Below are 6,803 nucleotides of genomic sequence, written 5' to 3' on the forward strand. Positions count from 1 at the left end.
CTTTGCATCTTTTGGTTTCAATATTATGATTATGTGTATCACTACGATCGAGATCCAACGAACTATTTTCATTGGGTGTGTAACCATATAAGGTTTTATTCATGTAAACAGAACAACAATTTATTCTCTTACTTAAATGAATAACCGTATTACAATAAACATGATCAAATCATATTCATGCTCAACGCAAACACCAAATAACACTTATTCAGGTTCAACACTAATCCCGAAAGTATAGGGAGTGTGCGATGATGATCATATCAATCTTGGAACCACTTCCAACACACATCGTCACTTCACCCTTAACTAGTCTCTGTTTATTCTGCAACTCCCGTTTCGAGTTACTAATCTTAGCAACTGAATTAGTATCAAATACTGAGGGGTTGCTATAAACACTAGTAAAGTACACATCAATAACATGTATATCAAATATACTTATGTTCACTTTGCCATCCTTCTTATCTGCCAATCACTTGGGGTAGTTCCGCTTCCAGTGACCAGTCCCTTTGCAGTAGAAACACTTAGTCTCAGGCTTAGGACCAGACTTGGGCTTCTTCACTCGAGCAGCAACTTGCTTGCTGTTCTTCTTGAAGTTCCCCTTCTTCCCTCTGCCCTTTTCTTGAAACTAGTGGTCTTGTCTACCATCAACACTTGATGTTTTTCTCGATTTCTACCTTCGTCAATTTCCGCATTACGAGGAGCTTGGGAATCGTTTCCGTTATCCCTTGCATATCATAGTTCATCACGAAGTTCTACTAACTTGGTGATGTTGACTAGAGAATTCTGTCAATCACTATCTTATCTGGAAGATTAACTCCCACTTGATTCAAGCGATTGTAGTACTCAAACAATCTGGGCACATGCTCACTAGTTGAGCGATTCTCCTCCATCTTTTAGCTATAGAACTTGTTGGAGACTTCATATCTCTCAACTCGGGTATTTGCTTGAAATATTAACTTCAACTCCTGGAACATCTCATATGCTCCATGACGTTCAAAACGTCTTTGAAGTCCCGATTCTAAGCCATTAAGCATGGTGCACTAAACTATCAAGTAGTCATCATATTGAGCTAGCCAAACGTTCATAACGTCTGCATCTGCTCCTGCAATAGGTCTGTCACCTAGCGGTGCATCAAGGACATAATTCTTCTGTGCAGCAATGAGGATAAACCTCAGATCACGGATCCAATCCGCATCATTGCTACTAACATCTTTCAACACAATTTTCTCTAGGAACATATCAAAATAAACACAGGGAAGCAACAACGCAAGCTATTGATCTACAACATAATTTGCAAAATACTACCAGGACTAAGTTCATGATAAATTTAAGTTCAATTAATCAGATTACTTAAGAACTCCCACTTAGATAGACATCCCTCTAATCCTCTAAGTGATCACGTGATCCAAATCAACTAAACCATAACCGATCATCACGTGAGATGGAGCAGTTTTCAATGGTGAACATCGTTATGTTGATCAGATCTACTATATGATTCACGCTCGACCTTTCGGTCTCCGTGTTCCGAGGCCATATCTGCATATGCTAGGCTCGTCAAGTTTAACCTGAGTATTCCGCGTGTGCAAAACTGGCTTGCACCCGTTGTAGATGGACGTAGAGCTTATAACACCCGATCATCACGTGGTGTCTGGGCACGACGAACTTTGGCAACGATGCATACTCAGAGAGAACACTTCTTGATAATTAGTGAGAGATCATCTTAAAATGTTGCCGTCAAACTAAGCAAAATAAGATGTATAAAAGATAAACATCATATGCAATCAAAATATGTGACATGATATGGCCATCATCATCTTGCGCCTTTGATCTCCATCTCCAAAGTACTGTCATGATCTCTATTGTCACCGGCATGACACCATGATCTCCATCATCTTGATCTATATCAATGTGTCGTCAGACGGTCGTCTCGCCAACTATTGCTCTTGCAACTATTGCTATCGCATAGCGATAAAGTAAAGCAATTATTTGGCGCTTGCATCTTATGCAATATAGAGACAACCATAAGGCTTTTGCCAGTTGCCGATAACAAAACATGATCATCTCATACAACAACTTATATCTCATCATGTTTTGACCAAATCACATCACAACATGCCCTGCAAAAACAAGTTAGACGTCCTCTACTTTGTTGTTGCATGTTTTACGTGGCTGCTACGGGCTTAAGCAAGAACCAATCTTACCTACGCATCAAAACCACAACGATAGTTTGTCAAATAGACTCCGTTTTAACCTTCGCAAGGACCGGGCATAGCCACACTCGGTTCAACTAAAGTTGGAGAAACTGTCACCCGCTAGCCACCTTTGTGCAAAGCACGTCGGGAGAACCGGTCTCGCGTAAGCGTACGCGTAATGTCGGTCCGGGCCGCTTCATCCAACAATACCGCCGAACCAAAGTATGACATGCTGGTAGGCAGTATGACTTATATCGCCCACAACTCACTTGTGTTCTACTCGTGCAAATAACATCAAACCATAAAAACCTAGGCTCGGATGCCACTGTTGGGGAACGTAGTAAATTCAAAAAATTCCTACGCACACGCAAGATCATGGTGATGCATAGCAACGAGAGGGGAGAGTGTTGTCTACGTACCCACGCAGACCGACTGCGGAAGCGTTGACGCAACGTAGAGGAAGTAGTCGTACGTCTTCCCGATCCGACCGATCCAAGCACCGTTACTCCGGCACCTCCGAGTTCTTAGCACATGTACAGCTCGATGACGATCCCCGGGCTCCGATCCAGCAAAGCGTCGGGGAGGAGTTCCGTCAGCACGACGGCGTGGTGACGATCTTGATGTTCTACCGTCGTAGGGCTTCGCCTAAGCACTGCAACAATATGACCGAGGTGGAATATGGTGGAGGGGGGCACCGCACACGGCTAAGGAACGATCACGAGGATCAACTTGTGTCTTTGGGGTGCCCCTTGCCTCAGTATATAAAGGATGGAGGAGGAGGAGGCCGGCCAAGGTTGGTGCGGCCAGGATGTGGAGTCCTACTAGGACTCCAAGTCCTAGTAGGAGTCCACCAAGAGGGGGGGAAGGGAGAAGGAAGTGGAGGAGAAGGAGAGGTGGCTGGCCCCCTTTTCCCTAAAGCCCATCAAGGCCCATTGCTTCTCCCGTAACTACTCGGTACTCCGAAAAATACCCGAATCACTCGGAACCTTTCCGATGTCCGAATATAGTCGTCCAATATATCGATCTTCACGTCTCGACCATTTCGAGACTCCTCGTCATGTCCCCGATCTCATCCAGGACTCTGAACTCCTTCGGTACATCAAAACTCATAAACTCATAATATAACTGTCATCGAAACCTTAAGCGTGCGGACCCTACGGTTCGAGAACAATGTAGACATGACCGAGACACGTCTCCGGTCAATAACCAATAGCGGGACCTGGATGCCCATATTGGCTCCTACATATTCTACGAAGATCTTTATTGGTCAGACCGCATAACAACATACGTTGTTCCCTTTGTCATCGGTATGTTACTTGCCCGAGATTCGATCGTCGGTATCCAATACCTAGTTCAATCTCGTTACCGGCAAGTCTCTTTACTCGTTCCGTAATACATCATCCCGCAACTAACTCATTAGTTGCAATGCTTGCAAGGCTTAAGTGATGTGCATTACCGAGAGGGCCCAGAGATACCTCTCCGACATTCGGAGTGACAAATCCTAATCTCGAAATACGCCAACCCAACATGTACCTTTGGAGACACCTGTAGTACTCCTTTATAATCACCCAGTTACGTTGTGACGTTTGGTAGCACCCAAAGTGTTCCTCCGGCAAATGGGAGTTGCATAATCTCATAGTCATAGGAACATGTATAAGTCATGAAGAAAGCAATAGCAACATACTAAACGATCGGGTGCTAAGCTAATGAAATGGGTCATGTCAATCAGATCATTCAACTAATGATGTGATCCTGTTAATCAAATAACAACTCTTTGTCCATGGTTAGGAAACATAACCATCTTTGATTAACAAGCTAGTCAAGTAGAGGCATACTAGTGACACTCTGTTTGTCTATGTATTCACATATGTATCATGTTTCCGGTTAATACAATTCTAGCATGAATAATAAACATTTATCATGAAATAAGGAAATAAATAATAACTTTATTATTGCCTCTAGGGCATATTTCCTTCAGCCGCAACTACCATGGGCCATATACGGGCCGTAGGATCCATGGGTCTCCTACGGGCCGTCGATAAATGGGCCTGTAATCGGTGGGCCTCGGGCCGTCGGATAAATGGGTCTACATGGGCCATAATCGGGCGTAATTGGTATCGGCCCAGCACGGTAACAGGTCGTTAACAGGCCATAGGACAGCAAAGGCTTAATTCTGTCACAGGCATAACGGGTCGTTAATGGCCAGAATATAGGACAGGCTGGAAACGGCGCAACGGGTTAACAGGCCAGAAACGGGCCGACTCTTGCCATGGGCTGAATTTGGCCCATTAGGGTAACAGGCCAGTAACGGGCCGACTCTTGCCATGGGCCGAATTTGGCCCATTAGTGGAATAGGCCAGTAATGGGCCGACTCTTGCCATGGGCTGAATTTGGCCCATTAGGGGAACAAGCCAGTAACGGGCCGAAAGTAATCGAGGGCCGAAAAGGAGCCCAAGAACGTATGGGCCGTCAATAGGCCAAAAGCTAACACTGGCTGGAAAAGGCCCATGTAAATCACGGGCCGTTAACGGGTATAAAGAAAATTACTGTTCATTATGGGCTAGAGTCACCGTGGGCCTTTACCTGGGCCGGCCTATTATGGCACACGAAAATCTTGTGGGCCTTTATCTGGGCCGTCCCATTATGGCCCACGAAATCTTGTGGGCCTTTAGCTGGGCCAGCCCATTATGGTCCACAAAATCTCGTGGGCCTTTAGCTGGGCCAGCCCATTATGGTCCGCAAAATCTTGTGGGCCTTTAGTTGGGTCGGCCCATTTAAACTTGTTGGGCCGTACCACGTGTCGACGTATCATAGGAGCCTTCTGTCCAGTGAGTGGATGACATCTGTCCCGACGATGAGCCGACACGTGTTTCCTCTAGCCAATGATGATTTTACACGTGGAAAATCCCCATTGGCCGGGGTTGTTAACGAGTTATCGGATCCAAAACCCGACCAGATAGCTTAACGGCGTTCCGTTACGGTGGATGCCACGTGTCAGTCACCCTTGACGAAAGCACTTCTGTGACGCGCGATTTATCGTCATGGAAGTGGACACTTCCGTGATGATAATTTTGGTAATGTCATGGAACACTTCTACGACAACACAGGTATGACTATCTTGATTCTGTCATAAATTTGTCATGGATGTACATGCATGACAAAAAAAGCAACCTACTGTGACAAACACATATCATCACGGAAGTGTATTTTTTGTAGTGTTTAGTACCGGTTCGTGGCACGAACCGGTGCTAAAGGTTCGCCACGAACCGGTACTAATGATGTCCGCCCGCCTAGCCGTTGGAACCGGCACTAATGGACACATTAGTGCCGGCTCAAATTCAACCCGGCACTAGTGTGCTTCACATTTGGCCCTTTTTCTACTAGTGTGAGTAGATATGGGTATATCTTCTTAATGAAACATAAGTCTGAAACATTTGAAAAGTTCAAAGAATTTCAGAATGAAGTGGAAAATCATCGTAACAAGAAAATAAAGTTTCTACGATCTGATCGTGGAGGAGAATATTTGAGTTATGAGTTTGGTTTACATTTGAAACAATGCGGAATAGTTTCGCAACTCACGCCACCCGGAACACCATAGCGTAATGGTGTGTCCAAACGTCGTAATCGTACTTTACTAGATATGATGCGATCTATGATGTCTCTTACTGATTTACCGCTATCGTTTTGGGGTTATACTTTAGAGACGGTTGCATTCACGTTAAATAGGGCGCCATCGAAATCCATTGAGACGATGCCTTTATGAACTGTGGTTTGGCAAGAAATCAAAGTTGTCATTTCTTAAAGTTTGGGGCTGCGATGCTTATGTGAAAAAGTTTCAACCTGATAAGCTCGAACCCAAATAGGAGAAATGTGTCTTCATAGGATACCCAAAGAAAACTATTGGATACACCTTCTATCACAGAGCCGAAGGCAAGACATTTGTTGCTAAGAATGGATATTTTCTACAAAATGAGTTTCTCCCGAAAGAAGTGAGTGGGAGGAAAGTAGAACTTAATGAGTAACTGTACTTGCTCCCTTATTGGAAAGTAGTTCATCACAGAAACCGGTTCCTGTGACACCTACACCAATTAGTGAGGAAGCTAATGATGATGATCATGAAACTTCAGATCAAGTTACTACCTAACCTCGTAGGTCAACCAGAGTAAGATCTGCACCAGAGTGGTACGGTAATCCTATTCTGAAAGTCATGTTACTTGACCATGATGAACCTACGAACTATGAAGAAGCGATGATGAGCCTAGATTCCGCAAAATGGCTTGAGGCCATGAAATCTGAGATGGAATCCATGTATGAGAACAAAGTATGGACTTTGGTTGACTTGCTCGATGACCAGCAAGCCATCGAGAATAAATGGATCTTCAAGAAGAAGACTGACGCTGACGGTAATGTTACTGTCTACAAAGCTTGACTTGTTGCGAAAGGTTTTTGACAAGTTCAAGGGGTTGACTACGATGAGACCTTCTCACCCGCAGCGATGCTTAAGTCTGTCCAAATCATGTTAGCAATTGCCGCATTTTATGATTATGAAATTTGGCAAATGGATGTCAAAACTGCATTCCTGAATGGATTTCTGGAAGAAGAGTTGTATAT

This window comes from Triticum urartu, chromosome 2 (assembly GCF_003073215.2).
Source record: "Triticum urartu cultivar G1812 chromosome 2, Tu2.1, whole genome shotgun sequence".
In the NCBI taxonomy this organism is placed as follows: Eukaryota; Viridiplantae; Streptophyta; class Magnoliopsida; order Poales; family Poaceae; genus Triticum; species Triticum urartu.